General features: G+C 39.5%; 1 protein-coding gene across 1 annotated transcript in view; it reads right to left on the bottom strand.

The window, feature by feature from the left end:
- DDR2 (discoidin domain receptor tyrosine kinase 2) overlaps nucleotides 1–23,272 on the bottom strand; it is a 214,340-nt gene extending 191,068 nt beyond the window's left edge. Inside the window, exon 1 of the mRNA XM_044003928.1 lies at nucleotides 23,065–23,272. The gene's annotated coding sequence lies outside the window, so the exon portion shown is untranslated. The remainder of the gene's footprint in view (nucleotides 1–23,064) is intronic.
- Nucleotides 23,273–23,797: the final 525 nt, after the last annotated feature.

Genomic DNA, 23,797 nt, shown 5'->3' with positions numbered 1-23,797 from the left:
TAACATATGCAAAGGGCTTGGTGAAGATTAAAGTATTTTATGAGTTTTTAAAAATCATTAATAATACCAGTAGATTCTACTGGTAATGTTATTACTTTTGAGTCATGGAACATGACAATTTCAAAAAAAAAAAAAAAGAATTAAAACCAGCATTACTCAGTAAAAGAAAAATCCATGTTCTCTGCTTATATTTTCACAATAGCAAGAGAACTCAAGGAAGGCCTTCAGCCCATTGGGTGGACCCACTGTAGACAATTTATGGGAGAACTCAAACAAGAATTACATAGGACAGGCAGACATGGCAGATGGAGGGAATGAATGAATAAATGAAGAGACATTTATTAAGCATTCCCCATGTGCCAAGCACTGTTCTCGAGAATATTCATGTTGATGACCTGACAGATCCATTTGAGAATTTTCTATTTGAATTCCAGCTCTGGCCCTTAGATCTATATCAATTCTCTCCATCTCAGCTTCCTCCTCTATAAAATGGAGATAATATCCGACTACTTAATTCACAGGCCAATTGTGAGCATCAAATAATTTATATATATGGTGTTTTATAAACCATAAATGCCAGATATCATTATTATCCTCCTCCTCCTCCTACGGTTCTGAGAATTCAGAACATTGGGGTAAAATGAAGGGAATCAGAAGCAGTGGATTTTGTTTATTTGTGGGCCTTTTCCCCCCTTCTTTTACACAAAAAGGAATTTCCTGAGGTGTTTGTCATCTTGTCTGAATGCAAATAAGAGGCACATCCCTGATTTTCACCTTCCCTTGGAAATTTTCCAGTTAGAGCACACAATGTGGTTTATACCTGCAAGGATCTTAGAAATCTACTCCAAGGCCTGGAAGAATCATGTGTAGGAGGAAGCAAAGGCCAGAGCCCAGAATGATCCAGGACAGCCAACAAGAGGCAGAAGACAAATGGTTGATTGGTTAGTTGGCTATTTGATTGAATTAATTCACTGTGAAGGAAGGCAGAACTGAAGGTCAATAGCCATTGCCAAGTTTATTCATTGTAATGATATAAATAATGATCATCATATCTGTATGATGAATGAACTAAGATGAACTGTTTAGTCAGACTGAAGAATTTGATTTGGTCATTCAACATAGGGGCACCATAACCAGAAGTAATCACAAGGATAAAAGATACAGGTTGACTACAGGAGAAAGCAGAATATAGGAACTATGAAATAACAGAATAGGATCACTAGATCACAGATTTTTGAGTTGGATTGAACCTAAGAGAACCCTTCATTTTGCATATGAAAAACCTGAAGCCCAGAGAAGCAAGGTAAATTTCCCAGGGCCGCAAAAGTAGTGAATGGCAGAGGCAAAGGTCACACCTATGTATGTCCTGTATGTACTACTTGTATAGTATGATCAGAGCAAAATATAGTAGACTATCACCTCTCAAGGCCAGGACACTATATGTCTCTTGGCTTCCAAAAAATGCTGTTGACTCATATAAACAGACAGTTCACTAAATCCCTCAAATCTTTTTTTTAAATAAATAATTGTCTAGTCCCACCTTGTCAAAGTGTTATCAAGGTCCCATCTTGTTTATGTAAAGTTGAAATTTGAACCTAGGTGTGAAAATTATCACTTATCTCTATGGAACTTCATCTTATTCAAGTTGGCACAATTTTCTAGTTTTCCAAGATGTTTTTTTGAAGTTTTACTGTCATCCAATATGTTAGCTTTTTGTCACATGCAAAAGCCTGCTATCTGTGCCTTCATCCAGGTTATTGGTATTACTGGGTGGTCTTCCAAACTGATATCAAAGAGTTAATGACTACTCTTTAGATTCAGCCATTTGACCTGGTTTGAATCAACCTAATGGTACCATGGAGAAGCTAGGTTGCACAGTGGAGAGAGTGCCAGATGAGTTGATTTATCTAGGCAAGTTGATTTATCCTTTTTGCCTTGGTTTCATCATCTGTAAAATAAGCTGGAGAATGAAATGGCGAACCATTCCAGTATCCTTGCCAAGAAACCCCCAAATGGGGTAACAAAGTCAGACCATGACCAAAAAAATGACTGAACAACAACAATTAAAGAAGATAAGGAGAAGGAGAAGGAAAAGGAGGAGAGTGAGAAAAATGAGAAAGAGGAGGAGGAGGAGGAAGAGGAGAAGGAGGAGGAGGAGAAGGAGAAGAAGAAGGAGGAGGAGGAGGAGGAGAAGAAGAAGGAGAAGAAGAAGAAGAAGAAGAAGAAGAAGAAGAAGAAGAATTTATATTGTACTTTAAAGTTTACAAAGCTTTCCAAAACTCAAAAAAAGGTTCAGAACCTTTCCTTTAAGGATTCATGATTTCATACCTGTATTTGTTCATAGGATCACTGATTAAGGTTTTGAAAGTACATTAGAGGGGCAGCTAGGTGGCACAGTGGATAAAGCATTGGCCCTGGATTCAGGAGGACCGGAGTTCAAATCCGGCCTCAGACACTTGACACTTACTAGCTGTGTGACCCTGGGCAAGTCACTTAACACTCATTGCCCTGCCAAAAAAAAAAAAAAAAAAAAAGATGATAAGCCTTTAGGGGCAGCTAGGTGGTGCAGTGGATAGAGCACCGGCCCTGGAGTCAGGAGGACCTGAGTTCAAATCCGGCCTCAGACACTTAACACTTACTATCTGTGTGATCCTGGGCAAGTCACTTAACCCTAATTACCTCAACAACAACAACAAAAAAGTACATTAGAGGTCTAATCCAAACTCCTTATTTTACAGATGAGGAAACTGAGGCACAGACTTGCCCAAGGTCATTCAGGTATTAATAGAGCTAGGATTTAAACTCAAGCTAACTCCAAATATGATACTCTTTCTACTACATGGAGGCTAATTTATAATAATTTATTATATTAATAGTTAAATATAAAACAAATATAACTGATAATCAATAATTGTTATTTACAACAGTGTTATATTAATAATTTTACTGTATACTTACTTATAAATTATATTTAATATTCTGTAGCATTACTTACTATTACAATATGATAATATAATTTAATATAACTAATATCATATAGTATCATCATAATTATATAATTGGTTGTGATTCAATATAATTATTATATTATAAGTTATGTTATAAGTTATTATGTCTTTCCAGTTCTAAATCTATTATCCTGTAGATACAAAGTAGAATTATGAGGCGGGGGGAATCACTGGAGGTAATGAACAGGAGAAAATCCTGGATCAAAACTGCACAACATACAGTAAGAATAAGAACAACTCACATGCACAGATAAAAGGAGTTAAGGTTTACACAGCACGCATATACTATCTCATTGGATCCCTGAAACCACCCTATAGTATAGATGTTATGGTAATCCCCATTTCAAAGATGAGGAAACCAAGGCTCAGAGAGGTTGTCACTTTGCCCCTAGCCAGCAAATCATTGAGTGTCCTCCTGACTCTGTGCCTTCTTGCTTTATCCACTGACCCATGTTGTTTCTCAGCAAAAATGGCTTTGAGCTTTGACAGGCAGCTAGATTTGGGGGAAGGGCAATGAAGGTTAAGTGACTTGCCCAGGGTCACACAGCTAGTAAGTGTCAAGTATCTGAGGCCGAGTTTGAACTCAGGTCCTCCTGAATCCAGGGCCAGTGCTTTATCCACTGTGCCACCTAGCTGCCCTCAGGCTGCTAGATTTTATATGGATCTTACAGGCAATGCTCAGCCTAGACCGCAAGTTCTGTTGCAATTCTGAGCCTTTTAGGTACACAATAAATATTTGTTGAGTTGAATTTAAATAAGTTGAGTTGAATTGAAGGGAAGTCTAACTTCCTTTGCCCTTGTCCACAGCCTACTCTTGATTTGTATTCTATATAACAATAAGGAGGACTCATTCTGAATCACTCTTAATCTGAGAGTCTCCTAAGAGTTATTTCCAGATTTGGATTCAATGGAATTCTTCGGTAATTCCTCTCTAATCATCAGTCATTGGATTACAAAGCTAAAACTGGAAGAGGCTTTAGAAAGATAATCTAGTCCACCCATTATACAAATGAAGAAAGTGAATACCCCCCCCAAGATGTTAAATGACTTACCCAAGGTCATATGGGCAGAGCCAGGATTTGTAATCAGATCCTGACTCTCATCATACCACACTTCCTCCTAGTCATACCTATGACCCACTGTCAAGGTCCCTTGCCAGGACTAAAGAGGACTTCATAGAAGAATTACATAAGCCAACTCTTGTTGGAAATAATGGGTGCATTTATCTGCTCTGTTAAAGGGAAGGTCCTGTGATTTAAATGGAGACAACCAAGGGAATAAATAACAAGGAAGATAAGAGAAGAATACCAGGACAACCCAATGAGCCCCTCATGCTGGGTCCAGGACCAATACCTCTAAGTCAGGACCAAGGACAAACAGGGAAGGGATATCCTTGGGGATCTTTCCAAGGAGTCTTAGATCCAATAGTCTTTAGGCCACAGTATGGGCAAAGAGTCTATGAGAGTAATGGGCTCTGAAAGCATCTTTACTCTATATCTCAGGGCAGTTTAAGAGCTTAGAGGTCATGAAAACTCCCAAGTTTTATAGAGGGAAGGGAGAGGTCTTACTCAGGCATCACTAATTGGTTTCTAATCTCTAAGGTCACAGGGAAGGAGGTACTAGTCAGGTAGGAAACTAGAAATTTCCAGTCCAGAGTCTTCCAAACATGGAAGATGATCCATGCAGATCCATGTAGAACAGGAGTAACGGGGTACCAATTAGAACGAGGGAGCATGGCTAAGGAATGGTTTACATAGGGTAAGAGTGGGCCAGTAAAGCCAGAAGGTTTTCCAGACTAGAACACTTAGTTAATCACTGTTACTAAGAGCTATTCTGGAGAGGAGCCCACCCAACAATCTGCTCTCACCATGACTGCCTGCTCCCATGACTCCTGACCCACCATAAACCCATTGCCACCAGCCATGCATTCTTTTTTGTGTTTAGAAAGAATAGAGATATGGGCATCAAATGTACATTTCAGAGGCTCCAGATGGGTCTATTTCTCAGAGATCATTATGTGTATCAAAACCCTGTATCAGGTCACACATTTCACTCTCTAGTCAGGCTGTTCTTCCTCATACACTATCCACCTTTCCTGCTCCATGTCTTTGCTCATGCAGTATCCCCTCCCTCTCTCACCATTCTAGAATGCCCTTTCTTCTCCCCTAAACCTGGACACCTGCTGCCCATCTTTAAGACCGTGTTCAAATCCCACCCTCTCTCTGACTACTCCAGGCCACATTCATCTCATCTTCCTCTGAAATCTTTCTGGATTTTCTTTAATAGCTAGCTCTACAATCTCATCAATGTGAGGGTCCCCTCCTGAAGTTTGTACAGGACTTGTAGCTGAACAAATTAGAACTTATTTATTCTCTACTACTTCTAGAATGCTTCTAGACTATAACTAGAAGCTCCTTGAGGGTAAGGAACTATCCTAAAGTATTTCCTCCAGCACCGGGCACACAGTTGGCACTTAATAAATGCCTGTTCTGTTTTTATCAATTATCTTTAATTGTTTCATGTGTATTAGTCTTATCTAAATTAAAATCTCTTAAAAGACAGGGACTAAGGGCAGGGGAAGGAATGCCAAATTTGGAACAGAGGGTCTTGATCTGAATCTTAGCTCTTCTACTTACTATTCATGTACCCTTGGGTAACCCACTTATCCTCTCTGTGCCTCAGGTTCCTCTTATGTAAAATAAGGGGGTTAGACTAAATGACCTCTAGGTCCATGATCCTACAATTCTATGTCCTATTTCTTTGTACCCCTCAAAGGCACTTGGCACAGTGCTGAGCTCTCCCAGATGCTCAGTGAATGCTTGCTTTTCACTTGTTGATTTATTCATTGATTGGTCATACCAGATGATATGCATATAGGACAGAAAGGGCCAGGCCATCATAGTATTCTTTCCTCTGTGCCTTCTTCTGCCTGTTAATGTCACTCATTCTCACCCCCAGTAAGAGATCACTTCTGAGGGTGAGACTTCTGAAGCGTCCTTATCACCTCATATCAGGAGGGAGAATAGAAAAGAAAGTGAATTCCAAAAGAAGTCAAGGCCCTAACTTAAGGTTAATAAAACATCTAGGCTACACACTCTTTGACCCTTTCTCACCCATTCTTTGGCAAGAGTTCTAAGGCTCTGTGGTGAAATGAAATGAGGTTACTGTGAAGTAGTCAAAGAAAGGGTGAGATTTAAACAAGGCCTTTAGGGTTGGATAACAGTCTGGGGGAGCAGACAGACCATTCTAGAATGGTGAGGGGCGGGGATACTGTATGAATAAAGACATGGAGCAGTAATGACACATACGCAATCCAGAGCACTTCTGTTGGCCAAAACCAAACACTAGACATACTCAGGACACACATGGTCCTTCTCTGCTGAGTGGGAAGAGAGCAATACATGGTGGTGTAGGCTCTGTGCTGAGAGAGTAATGAGAAATACTAGGCTTGAAAAATTGTGAGTAAAGATTAGATTAGCCATTTTAAAGACCATCCAGCCTGAGAGAAAATAAGTCTTAGGTACTTTAACTTCCCTGAAGTTCTGGTCTTAATATTTCTAGATACTACTATTTTCCTTTGTAAATAAACCCAAGAAAAGTTACTTATGTGGTCTGGATTATATGATGACAAGGGAGAAAAGGGAAAGAAAATGAGTACAAGAACCAGGCACCAGTGCACAGTGGAAGTAACAAAGGACAAAAGATAATATGTCATATGGAACAAGTTAGAGCAGATCTAGAAACCCAATGAATCCTGAAGACTCTGGGAATAAGACATCAAAACATCTAGCCAGAGATTAAGGTATATGGGAGCTTTGGAAATTAGTAAATGAGAGATCACTTGGGCCAAAGGTAAGAGAGAGTTTCTTGAAGAAATTTCAAGATGAAGCAAAGCCAACCACCATGGGCAAGGTACTTTGTAATCTTGAAATCATGACCAACAGCCAATATCCAGAAAGAGGCAGATCTGGCAAACCTGATAAGTGATGAAGTTAGGAGACCAAGGCCCAAGGTCCAAGGCCCAAGGCCCTGATCTTTGTCCCTCTCTCTCCTATGGAATATTATCTCCTGGCATCATCAGTCAAATATAGACTTAGCACTGTTCTAGACACCTAAGAGAGGGTTCTAAGTGTATGTCTTGGTTCTTAACTATTAGGAAATTTCATTCCAGTTGAAGAGAAAAGAATAATAGCTTATATTATCTGATAACCATAATTGAAGAAAAGTTAAAGCATTATGTTACATAAATGCAATGAAATATTATTTTGCTATAAGAAATTCTTTTAAATTATTACTACAGAGAAGCATGAAAAGGTTTATCTAAACTGATGCAAAGTGAAGATTAAGTATATAACATACAGAAGCAAATGTATCTAATACCCCAGTACTGAATAAGCACAAAGACCCCTGCTACTGGGATAAGGGTTAACTCTCTCTGACAAAAATGACTGAGAAAATCGGAGGAAATTAGGTTTAGATTATTACCTCACACCTTATAGAAAGATAAGCTCCAATTGGGAACTAGATCTAAAGATCACATCAATCAGAGAATATTGGAAAAAATTACCTATCCTATGTATGAATAGGAAAATAATTCATGACCAAAGAATAGAGAAGATCACTGAAGATAAAACTATAAAATTTTTATTACATAAGATTACATTTTTTGCACAATCAAATCTAATAAAGTTATTGTTAAAAGGGAAACAGTTAACTAGGAAAAATCTTTGCAGCAGTTTTCTCAGATAAAGATTTCTAAGATATATGAAGAATTGATTCAAATTTATAAGAAAAAGAGCCATTCCCAGTTGATCAATGGTCTAAGGATATGAACAGGCAGTTTTCAAGGTAAAAAATTCCAGACTATCTATAAACATATTTTTAAATGTTCCATATCACTACTAGAGAAATGCAAATTATGACTTTGAGATGCCACCTCACACTCTTCAGAATAGTAAAAAAAAAAAAAGACCAAAAAAAAGAAGACTATCAATGTTGGAGGGGCTCTGGGAAAACAGATGCTTTGATGCACTGTTGATGGAACTGTAAATGTGTACAAGCATTCTGCAAAGCAATTTGGAATTGTATAGAAAAAGTCACGAAGTGGTACATGTCCTTTGACCCAGCTGTTCCACTGCTAGGCCTACCCCTAAAAGAGAAAAATATCTTTCGCATACAAAAAGATTTATAGTAATGTTTGTGGTGGCAAAAAAGAAAGAAAACCAAGGGGTTGCCCATCAGTTGTGGAATGGCCAAATGATTCTTGGTACATGAATGTAATGGAGTACTACTGTGCTGTAAGAAATGAGGAAATAAATGATTTTTAAAAAACACAAAAGGACTTACGTGAACTGATGCGGAATGAAGTGAGCAAAACCAGAACTATTTCTACTACAACATCAATATTATAAAAATAAACAATTCTGAGAACTTTTATAAGCTGATTAAGAAGGAAATGAGCAGAATCAGAACTATTGATACAACAATAGTATAAAAACTAGCAACTTTGAATGCAGAAAGAACTGTGATCAACACAACCATTCATAATTCCAGAGGATCAGTGATAAAGATTCTATTGTTAATAATAATTATTATTATCATTTATATAGCATCTAATACGGACTATGCACTGTGCTAAGTCCTTTACAAATATTATCTCATTTGATCCTCACAATAAGGCTAGGAGCTGATTGCTATTACTATTTCCATTTTTTTTACTTTTGAAGAATGTGAGGCAAACAAAGATTAAGTGATTTGCCAAGGGTCACGTAGCTAGTAAGTGTCTGAGAACAGATTTGAAATCAGGTTTTCCTGAGTCCTGGCCCAGTGCTTCATCCAATGTGTCACCAGCTGCCTATTACAGAGATTTGACAGCTTGGGTGAAGAATGAGTTAGTGGTAGAAGTAGAAGTAGAGGTAGAGATAGAGATAGACAAACAGACAGACAGAGAAGGAGACAGACAGAGATGGAGATGGAGGTAGAGGCAGAGATAAAGAGGAAGAGAGATAGAAAAGATATAGCAATAGAGAAGAGATAGAGGTGGACATAGAGAAATAAAGGTAGAGAAATAGAAATATAGAAATAATTGAATACAGTACAGTGATTGGGGGAGGAGGCTTTGTTTAACTCTGCAAATTATTTTTCTTTTTTTCCAATGAGGTGGAGGTAGAAGGGAGAAAAAATATATTTCTGTTCATTTTTTTTTAGTAGAGTGGGAGGGTGGTGTCACTGATTTAAAATGTTGCATGCCATCCTTTCCAATGAAGTCACTGTATTTCTAGTTTTACATAACAGTTTTACTTTGTTATAACATCCCTCTCACAAAGTGGGAACAATCTGTAAATATTTATAGTGTAAATACAAAACACATCAAAAAAAACTGAAAAGGACAAGAAAGTGAAGCAAGCAGAGCCCCAAAAATAACATATACAACATTAACAGAAAGATCAACAACTAAATGAGGAAAACTGAATTCTGTGTAATTACAACAAGCTTGGCCCCGAATTTGAGATATAAGAAAGCCCTTCCCCTGCCTCTTTTCAGAAATGGGAAGGGGAATATTATGAGTATAGGATCCTGCATATAATGTAAATATTTGTTGTGTTGGTTAGTTTTGCTTAATAGGTAGTTTTCCCTCATTTTTATTCTTTTGATAAGGGATGGCTAGGGTTCGGGTGAATAAAGGTGATGTTAAAAACAAAAGATGATAGAGAGACAGATAAAGATAGATAGATGAGAGAGAGAGATGATGGATGGGTGGATGATAGGTAGGTAGATAAGTAGGTAGAGAGAGATGATAGATGATAGATGAATGAATGAACAAACAAATAAACAAAGGGATAAATAAATAAATGGTGTTTATTAAGAATTTTAAAAGATAAGTAAATGAAAAGTATTTTTAAAATAATATCATTTAGTACTTTGAAGTTTCTATATGTTCCCTCCCGGGAATTTCAAGCATCTTAATGCTCCTTTGTTTTTCATTTGAGGGGAAAGACAGTAGAAGGTTGAATGGTTTGCCCAAAGTCAGCGGCAAAAAAAAAAAAAAAAATAGCCTCAAAAAGAGGTTTCTGGCCTGAAGCTAGTTCTCTTTCCACAGCACGCCAGATGCCTCTCGACACATGAAACCTTTAGAAAATAGTCAAGCCCTGATCACTGGAGCAATAACACTAAATGATAGAGGAATTCAGAGAAGGGAGAGGTCCGTGTGTGCTGCAATGGTGAAATGAGGTTTCATGAACAGGTTGGGCCTTGATGGGATGGATGGGAATCACACAAACTGAGGGAATATATGATCCCTGAGGAGAAGGAAAGTCAATGAGGCAGAGGTGAGCAAGGAACAGTGAGGGACTGGCAAGCATGACAATCAACAAATACTCCCTTCCCAAGCATGGCCTTGCCACCTTAGCACCATCCACAACTCCTCATTCTCCCTCACCCCACACATTCATCCAATCAATTGTCAAAATATGTCATTTCTATGTCTTCTCTCTCTCTCATACATGGCCCACTCTTTTTACTTCAATACCGCCATCCTAATTCCTCCTCACCCCAATCCATCCATCACACAATTGCCAAAGTGATTTTCCTGAAGTATAGTTCTGACCACATCAACGTTCTATGTAGTCAAAACATTCCAATGTCTTCCTATTACATTGAGAATTGAATATTAATTTTTCTATTTGGCATATAACCAGGTTTCTGTCTATACTTCCAGTCTTATTATACGTTGCTCACCTCCAAACACTCCACGATCCAACCAAAATAGACTTTTTTGCTGTTCTTCACACAGGATTCTCTATCTCCCATTTCCATGTCTTTCTACAACTGTCCCCTGAAGCTCAAACACACCCCTTCTATACTCTTGGCTATTGGAATTCCTAGTTTCCTTCAAGATTCAGCTCAATGGGCCATGTTCTAAAGGCCTTTCTTGTCTTCACCTTCCCCTCTACCACCACCACTTTCCTCTAAGGTTACCTCATTGTGTGTGTGTGTGTGTGTGTATATGTGTGTATATGTATATGCATGTATATGTGTGTATATGTATACTTCTGCCCATATACATACATACATGCATACATACATACATACATATACACAGAGATTGCATTTTAATAGGGGAGATAACATGTGTTACAAATATACATAAGCACACATATATAACCATATATATTTGTTGTATGTATATAAAAATGTGTCTTTTGAGTGTATATATACATATAGAGAGAGAGAGACATAAACACATAGATTGCATTTTAATATTTTAATGGAGGAGACAATGTCATATGCCATATGTCTATATATACACATATATAGTCATATATATTTTATATATTATATATGACAAAATATGTTTGTTATATGTATACACATATAGACACATACACACAGATTACATTTTAATATTTTAATGGAGAAGACAATATGCCTTATGTGAATATATACACATACATAACCATATATTTGTTGTATATTACATATGACAAAATGTGTTTGTTGTGTGCATGTGTATATAAGCACACATATTGCCATGTATGCATGTATATATAAAACACATGTTGTCTTCTCCATTAACATATTACAATGCAATCTCCTTCAGGAGATTGTCCTTGGATCTGCAGCTCCTAGCACAGTGCCTGCCACATAGTACATGTGTAATACATGCATTAATTAGCAAACACTCAGATAGCTATCGATGATGCTGGAGCCAGAGGGAACTTTCAGATGGCCCTCTGGCCTCTCTTCTCCCCAAGCTGGGGAATTGCCCAGAACTTTTCAAAGGCATGGGTGGGCTGCGTGCCAGCTGATCTTGTACCTTTCATTACTCCTCTAAATTTTACAAGTCTTAGGGGAAATGAGCAGGGCAGTGAGGCATGGTAGTGGAGTGGGGCAGCCTCCAGAAGCCTTCAAGGGTAGAATCTCCTTTGCAACACATTATTATTTTGAAAGGCAGCAAAATATACCAAAAAGAACCCTGGTCTTAGAAACAAAAGAGCTGAATTTTAGTCCTGGCTCCAACCCTGTGTGACCCTGAAAGAGGAATTTCATTTCTCTGTGACTCAGTTTCTTCATCTATTAAATGGGATAATACTGCTTGCAATTCTTACAGGGTTTTTTTAAGGAAGGTATTTTTGTAAACCTTTTAGTACTATAGAAATAAATAAATAAATGTGTGTGTGTATATAATACATAGATACATATGTGTGTATAGGTATATGTATGTATACATATGTATATAAATAAAATAATTGTTGTTAATATCCTTTTTATAAAAAAGATATCCCTGAGGAATAAAAGCCTCGATTGGATGAAAAATATTAGTGTCATGAATCAGTATTAGAAGCAGCTTTCAAAAAAAAAGATTCCAAATCATTCATATATCTCCAATCAAGTCACTGGAGACTGATGTAGCAGAAAGAATGTTTAATTGGGAGGTAGGAGCCCTCTGCTCTAATCCCAGCTCAGACATGTGGACTTTGGAAAAACCACTTCCTCTTTCCCGGAGGTCTCAAGTTTCCTCATCTGTCAAATGAGAGGGCTGTATTCAATGATCCCTAAGGTCTTTTTGAGCTCTGATAATTTATGGTCCTATGACTGACGTCGTTTTCTTAAAGGATGATGACAATGACAATGACATGCAGAATGACAGCACATTTTTTTTCTCATCCATCCATCCAACCCTTTTCTGAACTCCCTAGATTCCATACTACAAAATTGGTAGCTAAATTCTATTGCTCTTTAATTACTTCCTGTGGGTTCCTTCCCAGATAGACTATAAACCTCCTGAGGACAAAGACCTTGTCTTAGTATTAACAACTAACATTTATTAATAATAAAAGCTAGCATTTATATAGCAGTTTAAGATTTGTAAAGAGCTTTCCATAAGTTAACACATCTGACCCTCACCACTCTTTGCTGTTATTGTTGCTGTTGTTCAGTCATTTCATTTTTGTCTGACTCTGCGTGACCTCAATTGAGGGTTTCTTGACAAAGATAGTGAATGATTTGCCCCTTCCTTCTCCAGCTCATTTTACAGGTGAGGAAACTGAGGCAAACAGGAATAAGTGACTTGCCCAGGGCCACACAGCCAGAGTAAGTGTCTGAGCCTGGATTTGAATTCAATAAAATGAATCTTTAAAAAAAAAATTTAATTAAAAAAAAAAGTAAAATGAATCTTCCTGACTTCAGGGAATTGTGGGATTCAGTGGGATTGTACAGGTAAAAAAATGCTCCATCTACTCTGCCGCCTAGCTGCCCTGTGCCATTATCATCCCCATTTTACAGATGAGGAAACTGAAGTTGACAAGGGTTAAGTCATCTGCCCAGGATCATATAATGAATGAACATCTGAAGCAGGGTTGAACACAAATCTGCCTATCTCCAAATCCAGTGCTCTCTCTATCCACTACAAAGCACTGACTTCTATTCATCTTTTTATCCCACATAGAATCTAGGACAGAAGTGGACAGATAATCAGTGCTCAATATATCAACTAATATGTTCCCCGGTTTGTGCCATCCATCTAGCTCAGTAGGGTCTTGGGGTAAGAGATTTGTCTTTGCTTTTTTAGTGTTGGTGTTGTCTCTATTAGAACAATGAACAAAATCTGCCTGAACACCAATCTAAGGGATTGAAATACATATTTGGGGGAAAAGTCATTTTTCACAGTTTCATTTTTCAAAAATGACTTGTCTGGTAGGTTTCATATACCATCCCAGAGAAACACACTGGCTGTATCCATCACTTGATGAATAAATATGATGGTGGTAGCTGGAAAAAATGAAAAACTTAGGCATTTCAGGCTAAAAAAGAGTCAAACAGGGGGAAAGGACCCAACAGGGAAAAGCTTGAAGGTGGTCCAAAAAAAATCAGACTTTGAACGGAAGTCACCTGTCAACTAGTCTATGTCATAACTATTATTAATACTATGAAAACATCTTGCCAGGTTTCTCAAGGGATTGTGGGGGTAGATGAGTAGGTGGGGCTCAGGAACGGTTATAATCAGGGTTTTACTAAGGACAAATTACTAATCCTCATAGATTTTTAAAGTAAGGTTTTATATAGCAAAAACAACTGAATTTACAGTATTCAACACCCAAAGTTGGAATAGGCAAAAGGAAGCGGAATTGCATGGTTTTCCAAAATGCCCTTTCCTATTTATCCATCCCACTCTTTCCTTTCCCCCAGTTTTGACCACTACACATTCTAAGGGAATTCATTAAAGGGAAAGATCATTGTGGAATGCAGAGGTAAAAGATCCCAACAGATGAGGAGATGCGAGAAAAAGGAAAGGAAGAGAGGAGCAAGTATGGTGAAGAGGAGGCAAAGAAAAGGAAGAAGAAAGGACAGAGAGAATCAGAGGTAGGGAAGAAAGAATGGGTAAAAAATAATTCCAGGATATTTAAGGGAAGAGTAAAGGATGACTTTCAGTCTTGAAAAGGGGTGTTTGGATGACATTGCATGTCAATACCCACACTTTTCATTCATTCAATTCAAGCAAGCCTTGATGACAGAGCCAAAGCCAACTGATAACAGAAGGTCCTATTCAATTTAATTCAATTCAAAAAACATTTAATAGGCATCAATTAAGTTCAAGATATTGCGATGTAAAACTGAAAAGGACCACAGTTTCTGCCCTAAAGGAGCTTAGAGCTTAATAAAGCCCATATTGTATGATACAGCATAAACAGAAGACATGAGCCCTACCCTCAAATGATAATACTAACACCATCTGACACGTGCAATAGAACTTTTTTTAACTTCCTTAATTCTAGAATGAGTGTTCTCTTTGATTTGCTAAAATAACCTATTTTCTAATTCGTGAAACTTTCAAATTCCAAGTTTGTAAAGGATGTTATATTATACCTCACTGTTTTGCAACTGTGCCTTTTTTTAAAAAATGAATTTTGCTTTCCTAAGTTATAGTGACACTGATGGAATCTTTTACCAAGGGCCAGGTTTGTTAGGTTAATCACTAGTAGAATGGATTAAGAAAAGATCCCTTCCTCTAGTCGCCCAGAATACATAGTGCTTCCTCAAGTGGTGAGCTACATCGATCACCAAAGGAGATAAGGCAAGCACTGTCACTTAGCAAGGACATCCTGACAACCAGGCTTCCTGTCCCTCATGATATAGAACCCATCATATCTTTGAAGCCACCAAAGAAACTAGGGCCCTCAGGTAGGTCAAGGAAATACAGGGTGACCCCATAGGGTCGCCTGATGGCCCAACCCAAGGGACAGGTGAGTTACGAAACTGTCCCTTCCATTTCTGTCCAGCTAGGGATGCTGGTGAATTGTGAGGAGTTACATAGTAGTCAGTTGTCTCAAAGTTTGTCAGAAGCCTTCTGCAATTCATGACCTATCTTGCCCAATAAGGATCTTTCACACTTTTAGAAATAACTTGATTTCAAGGCTGAACTAACTATCCAGGTGACCTCAAGCCAGAAAAGATGTGAAGTTCAGCTGGGACATGGGTAGTAAAGAAAGCACAAATCACACAATCCTTGCAGGGAGAAGGGGATAATCACTTGAATAGGAATTAGAATGAAGAAACATGGAGGGATGGGCAAGAAAAAAGAAGAAGCCTTAAAGAGAGTCTAAATATTTTTAAAGGGTACAGACTAAATCATCATTTTTGGAGCTCTACACAAATCCAAGGATGTGGGCTGAGGAGAGCTGGGGTGCTGCATAATCATCACATCATCCTACAGCTCAGTGACAGAAAAAATGGGACATCCAAGAAGAGAGACCTTGACATGCTGATGACTCTAGGAAGATATTTAGAGAAGAGAGTGTGGTCTAAGGAAAAGAACATTGTTATCTGGAGTCAGAGGGCCTCTAGTTGAAATGAAGCCCTACTCCTTACTATTTGTGTCATGTTAGGAAAATCACTTCATCTCTCTGAGCCTCAGTTTCCCCATCTGTAAAATGAGATAATTGGATTAAATTGACTACAAGGACTCACATCTCAAAACCTATGGCACTATAAGAAGGTATATGTCGCAGATGTAACAGATATCCCTAAATCAAATGAGCTGCAGAGAAACCCAAGGATACCAAGGGAGAAAGAAGGTACAAGTCCTGAGGAATGTGGTAGGACAGGGTTTGTGCAAGGGTATGTTGGTAAATGTTTAACAATCAGCTCTCCAGGAAGGAACTATATATATGTGTGTGTATGTGTGTGTGTATGTACATATACATGTATATGTATATGTGTGTATATGTGTATGTATATGTATATATACCTAACACTTTTAAATTTAATCTGAATTATTAACATTTTCTCCATCACTTTCTTATATCTAGAAATCAATAAATCAATCCCTGATTTGTAGTGATTGCCAAGGTATACATGCTCACATTGAAAACTTCACAATAGGCTCTCCCAAACTTATATAAATTAATTCTCTCACACCCCTGTAGTAGTAGCAAAATCTGATTACCACAGGAAAGAGAAAATAATACTGTACATTGAGATGATGCTGTTTACATGGCTAATGGAGAGGTACTATGGGCTAATCTCCAGGGTGGTTCCAAGCAGCCTCAACTAGTTACAACAAGGTCGTTCTCGAAAAAATAAATAATACTACCCAGTTTTGAAGATTCCTCTTCTCCAAATTCCTATAATCTGAATTCTTGTTGAACATTAAACTCTTTACTACACAGTTCAGCACTGAACAATAAAGTACACACACACACACACACACACACACACTCCTTGAACCAAGCCAGTACAATTTCTATCTAGTTACTTTGCAGAGAGAGAGAGAGAGAGAGAGAGAGAGAGAGAGAGAGAAAGAGAAAGAATGTTTATGTGTGTATGTATATGTGTGTATAGAGTGTATACACACACACACACACACACAAACATATATATATGCATATTAGAGTTTTTGTCTTTTGGAGGAGGAGGGCTGCCCTGAAATAGATTGTTTGGTGAGAGAATCTAGATATTAGGTCATGATGGTCATGAAGTTCTGAAGAATTTAGGAACAAGGATGTGTTTTTAGTTTTGCTAAATTGCTTCATTTTTCATTTTCTCTTTTATTCTTTATTACAAGGATTCACTGGGTAGGGGAAGGGAATAGATATATTTGGAAACCAAGATTATATAAAAACAATAAATATCAATAAAAATTCAAGTAATTTTTGAATTTTCTCTAATAGATCTTACTATTATTAGACACAATGATGAGTATGCATAGTGAAGAATTAGAGTTCCCTAAAGACCTAATTAAAGAGACAGGTGAATGAACAAAATTGCTCCTTCCCTCTTCTCCCTCTTCTCCCTCTTCTCCCCCTCCAGGAATACTAGTGAGGAAGTCCAGGAGCTGCCCAGCTGGACCCAGTATGCTCTTGGAGTACTTTAGAAGCCTTGGACACTTCTAGAACTTATCTTCTCCCACAAGAGTCTTCCAAGCATTTAGAACACAATTTCAGTGAAACAATCTTTCTAAATTGGCATTACTATGCTTCTCCCTTTTGAGGGGAAAGGGGCTCTTTTTTTTTTTTTTAGTGAGGCAATTGGGGTTAAGTGACTTGCCCAGGGTCACACAGCTAGTAAGTGTTAAGTGTCTGAGGCCGGATTTGAGCTCAGGTACTCCTGACTCCAGGGCCGGTGCTCTATCCACTGCACCACCTAGCTGCCCCATGGGCTATTTTAAAAAACATTAACAATACCAACAATATTCTTCCAGTGATGCTTTATGATTACAAGTTTTGAGATACTCCAGTCTCCAAAGAACTAAAGGTTAGAGCCACCCAAAGGATCATAGTTTTAGAACTAAAAGGGACCTTTGAGGACACTGAGTCCATCTCCCACATTTTATAGATGAGAAAACCAAAGTCAAGGAAGAATAAATGACTTGTCCAGAGTAGTGCAGCTACTTAGAGTCTGAAGCAGGATGCCAGCCCAGATCTTCCTGACTTTAAGTTCAAGGACCCATCCACTACCTCAAGGTCATGATGGGCATGAGTAGCTGTAACACATTGCCAACTGAGAATTGTACCAGAAAAAGAAAAACTCAGGACCAAAAGGATGGAACAGTTATATAGTAAGAGGTAGTGAAGCCCAAAGAAGGACCTCTTGTGCTCACAATGGCAAAAGAACTAGAGAAAAGCTCCCAACCTATTGCAGAGAATTTAAAGGAGTGCAAAAGCAAAAGTTTTATAAAATGGTCAGTCCTGGATGAGTTGCAAGCTATCACTAGAGGCAGCAGCATCATCAACAAGATCACAGTTCTACCCAAGTATCAGTTCAGTGCTGGTACTCATTGAGCAAAAGTTGATTTAACATGCATTTCAGGAAATGGAAAGAGGGCATAGAGAAGCCAATGTTTATAGGAGATGACATTATGAGTTAGTATGTGTTTGTGGTGAATCTGTTTTATGTATATGCTTTCATTTTCATTTGCCTGTAAATTGTGTATTTTCAACCAGTATGAAAAGTTACCTTAAATCAACCTTCATAAACAATTTCAGTTGGGGGATGGCTCAGGGATGCTGATTGATTGGTTGATTGATTGATTGAGAGATGGCAGGGAAGGAGTTTATGGGGAGAAAAACATCTGACTTGTGGCAAGTAAGGGGAAGAAGAGCACATTATTCCTGCTAACTGGGAGCTAAATCCAGTTGTTTCTGAGTTAAGGTGTTGTCAGAACCTTCTAAATTTTGGCATCCTGAGGCAAAGTTCTGGTTGCCCAACTCCAGTAATGTCCTCGCTTCAGTTTTCTTAATAGAGAAGGACATAGAAGACTTAAAAAGATGCTGATGGTAGCCCAAACTCCATGACAGGGTCTAGTAAAACCCAATTCCGTATAGTCAGCTTTTATGACTGACCTTTTGGCTAGTGGCTTTATTTGGTGTCAGAGGACTTAGATTCAAATCTTGACTCTATTATTTACAATGTGTGTGACAAATAATCTCTCTTGGCCTCATTTATAAAATGATGGGGTTGGAGTAGATGATTTATAGCTCTAAGCCTAAAATCCTTTCATCCTACACAAACCTACAAGTCTATGAGTCAAGTCTATGTGAGCATCGAGATTAGTCTTATCATAATTCCAATTATTTATAGCGCAATCAATCAATTTACAAATATTTATTAAATGCTTACTTTATGCCAGGTACTGTGATAACCACTAGAGATATGATGAAAGGAGCTCACATTTTAACGGGAAATATGTTGGATGGATGGATGGATGGATGGATGGATGGATGGATGGATGGAAGAAGCATAGATGGTACATACATATATACATATATATGTATATAGTACATACATATATACACATATGTGTATGTGTGTGTTTATATATATATACATACATACACATATAAAAATACAGGGTAAAATGAAATTGTCAGAGAGAAGATACTAGTATTAAGGGAGACCAATCGGCTTCTTGCTAAAGATGAGATTTTAGCTGAGACTTGGAGGAAACCAGAGGAGGCAGGAATTAAAGGTGAGGAGGAAAAACATTCCAAGGTTGGGGGGGAGCCAGTGAAAACGGATGGAACAGGAAGATACAATGTCCTGTTCAAGGAGCAATGAGGAGGCCAGTGTTACTGGATTATAAAGTATGTGAGGGGGCAGCTAGGTGGTACAGTGGATAAAGCACTGACCCTGGATTCAGGAGGACCTGAGTTCAAATCTAACCTCAGACACTTGACACGTACTAGTTGTGTGACCCTGGGCAAGTCACAACCCTTATTGCCTTGCCCAAATAAATAAATAAATAGATAAAGTATGTGAAAGGGAATAAAACACACAAAGACTAGAAAAGGAAGAAGGGGCCAAGTCATGAAGGATTTTAAAAGCCAAATAGATAATTTTATGTTTTAATCTGCACAAACCACTGGAGTTCCTTAGATATCAGAGTGACATGATCAGACCTGAGCTTTAGGAGGATCATTTTGATAATTGAGTGGAAGATTCTTTGGAGTAGGAAGAGATATTGTATGTACATGGTTATTTTCATGCTGTCTTCCTCATTAGAATGTGTGATGCTGAGGGCAGGGACCATTTGCCTTTCTTTGTATCACCAAAGAGTGAGGTTGATGACCTTGCACAGCTCTCCCTCACTTAAATCCAATTCTGTGTGTGGGGACCAATTTTTAATTGGGGAGTGTTAGCTAAGCGGCTCGCCGCAATATTGGGGCAAGGAAGGAGACCGGTAGTCTCCCTCAAAACAGAACAGGATTTAACCTGCTAAAAACCTCAAATAACAATTAATTCTTTACACGTGCAAGCCATGACAGCACCCCAATGTCATTGTCCTCATCCCAGAACAGAAGACAAACAACAGCAAATACATAAGCATATAATGTAGGTAGGGAAGAGAAGGAGAAGGAAAATAGGGGAAGGCTGCCTGTGACCTCCAGAGTCTCAGACATTGCAATCTGCCCCATCCTTGTACTCACTCCAAGGACCTTGCCATCTGCCCTGCATCTGAACCCTCTTAAAACTGTTGTTCCCCTAGTTAGAACCTGAGTTCTTAGAGAGCAAAAACTATCTCAGTTTCCCTTTAGGAATCCCAGCAGTTAGAACAGTGCTTGGCACACAACAATCATTTTTAAAAAGTGTTTCTATTCCATTCCAAAGGACTGAGAACGGGAAGGGACTTTAGAGCTCATTCTTAACCTGGTTTCCTATGTGAACTTCAATAGGGGAAAAATACATCTTTATTTTCAATAACCTCAAACTGAAATCTACCATTTCTTTTCGTTATGAATTTCTTTTAAAAGAATTCTGCTGAGAAGACATCCATTTTCTTCACCAGACTGCCGAAGTGGTCCATGTCACAAAAGAGGTGAAGACCCCATGATCGAGTCCAACCCCTTATTTTATAGGGAAGAAAATGAAGACCAAAGAGGTAAGATGACAATGTCACACAAGTAAGTATATAGTATGAAATCCATAAGAAAGCCTTCAGATTCTATATATAATGATTTTATCTCACACTACTCTAAAAGTAAAAAAACAACAGCCAACTCCAACAAGAGGAGATCAGCCATGTTCTTCCAATGATCCTTCTTCTCTCAGCACTTAGTATGCCTGGCACATAGTAAGTGCTTAACCAATACTTGTTAATTGACCAACTTCTCTTGGTAGCAATCAACTTACGTTACATGATATGCAGACGTACTGATTTGGGGAAAATAATTACTAAGCCCTTGTGCTACCAAAAATGTTTTGTCGCAGAAGGTGGGAAAGCACTTGTTTGGATATTCAAAGTTCTGCTCCTTGGTACTTGTTTGACCTAGAGCAAGCCAGGTCACCCCTGTGGACTTCAGTGTTCTCATCTGTAAAAATGAAGGGGTGGGGCTAGACACTCTCTAAGATCCCTTCCAGAACTGAATTGTATAATCTGCCATAATAACCAAGAATAATAACAATCTATATTTGTATAATATTTAAAAATCTACAAAGGGTTTCATATACATCATCTCCTTTGAGGTTCACGGAAACCCTATTAGCTAGGCACTATAGGTATGGATTATTATCCCTATTTTACATATGAGGAAACTGAGGCAGAGGACAATTAAGGGACTTGCCCAAGTGTCAGAGGTATGATCTAAAGCCAGGTCTTTCTGACTCCAAGTTGAGCATGCCATACCCCAATCCGTAGTAGTAGGCTTCCACCAGTCGTGGACAACCATGGATCAGCGCCTTGAAGAGCCACAGGCCACATAAGATCATACATTCCAAACTGGAAGTAATCTTGGAAGCCATCAAGTCCAACCTGCTCCTTTTACAAATAAGGAAACTGAGGCAAAGAAAGGATAAGCCACTTGACCCAAGTCACACAGCTAGTAAGTGTCTGGGGCAGGATTTGAACGCAGGTCATTGTGACTACATCTAGCCCTCTCCACCATGCCATGCCAATTCCATGAAAGCAACATGGTACCACAGGACCAGAAATGGATTGGGAGTCAGGACAGGCAAGTGATAATCCCCGCTGTGTCACCCTGTGACCTTGAACAAGTGGCTACACCCCTCGGGGTTTCATGCTCCACATCTGCAAAAGATGGGGGTGGGTCTAAAAGCTCTCTATAGGCCCCTCCAGTATCATTACTCTATGTTATTCAAAGAGGAAAGAGGAAGAAAGACAAACAGTCGGCAAAATGGTGCTGTACCCCCTGCTGGCTTGAACTGTGCCGAACTCTCCTCTCAAATGGCTGAGCTGACTGAGAACTCCAGCCAGTTGGAAAAATGTTCTTTTCCTTTGGATGGAACTCCTGAACTTGGGCCAAGACTCAGAGATCCCAACAGAAAACAGTGGGGAGGAGGAGGAGGCCAGGAACAAAGGAAGAGACACCAAAGCTTTATTGCCAAGAAAGAAAGAAGGAGAAGTTTCCTCTTCTGTAAAACTGGGGGAGGGGGCTTAGAGAAGATGCTTTCTAGGGTCGCTTCCACCTCTAAAACCCATGAAACTTTGGAAAGATGGCCCTGGGCCGCCGTTAGCACCCTGCCTGACTCGCTCCTCCCCATCCGTTCTCCAAACTCCCGGCGAAGTTGTCTCTCCCGCTATTTGGGGCGGGGGGGGGGGGGGCGGTGAAATCTACTCTAAAGAAGACTTGCCTGCCCCACCCACCCAAAGTTGGGCCCTGGAAAAGAACTGGCTCCAGGGAACCCCAGTCTCCTGCTCCCGGTTCCCAAAGAGGTTCTGCAATGAGCCCATCTGGCCTGCCAGAAGCTCCTCCATCCGTCCGCTCTTCACCCCCACTCTGTTTATTGCCACCTTTGCCACTACAGAACCCCCTCTTTTGCTCCCTGTCCTCTTGGGTTACTGCCTTTCCCCTTCCGTTGCTCACACCAGGGGATCTAGACCAGATGAGAAGTCTCCAACAATGTGGCCCCAAAGACGCGGGGGCCCCCTCCCCTCCCCTGCCCAGCCCTGCCCTGCATTCCTCTCTCCCTTTGCTCACCTAAAACTTTTAACTCCAGACAACAGAAGGGATCTGTCTCTTTCTCTCTCTCCCTCTCTTTCGTTTAACTTTCGGTTTGAAGCAGCCCAAGAAGGGGGCGGAAGGGGGGGGAACAGTTAACTTACTTGAGTCCAAGGCCAGCAACCACTTCAGCCCAGGGCTAGTGGAGAGTTCTGATCCAATGTATTCCCCCAAACCCAGCAGGCAAAGTTTGGTGGGAAAGCCCGCTTCTCCCCTTGCTCACTGATGGAGGAGGCTGGGGGTGAGCATACATCCATCCACAGGCTGATGCAAGATGCCTTTGAGAGAAACCTCGCATTCTGAGGATTCCTGGGCCAGGGCCAGGGATCCCAGCATCCAACATATTGCACATTTGGTTTCAATTAGGAAGGGGGGTTGGGGGAGGGAAGCAGGAAAGTCACCAATCAGAGCTGTTTTCTGTTTAAAGACTATTTCTCTTGACCCAAGGGACCACGGGCAAAGCTATAATTTACAGCAAAACCCATTCATAGAAGAAAAATATATGCATAACCATGGGACAATCTTAAAGACAGAGTTGCTTTCCGCCTCCCCCCCCCCTCTCCTTTCTCTGCCTCCTCCCACCTTCAGAGTCTTTCTCCCCACCCTGCACCCCCTACCTCATTTTCCTTACTTGGGCTTAGATTACAAACAAAACTGAAGGGCTGGCTTCTTTTCCACTTTAACAACTTGGAGCTTCCCAGAGACTCTGGAAGAGCACATGGAGAGGATTTACAGCAATGTGCCCATGAAGGTGCCACAGCCATGAATTCCCTGGGCACGTTTCTCCTCGCTTGCCCCTCTGCCCACACGCACCCAACACACACATACACAAAACTC

This window comes from Dromiciops gliroides, chromosome 4 (genome assembly GCF_019393635.1).
Source record: "Dromiciops gliroides isolate mDroGli1 chromosome 4, mDroGli1.pri, whole genome shotgun sequence".
NCBI lineage: Eukaryota > Metazoa > Chordata > Mammalia > Microbiotheria > Microbiotheriidae > Dromiciops > Dromiciops gliroides.
This window is presented reverse-complemented; position numbering and strand designations above follow the sequence as displayed.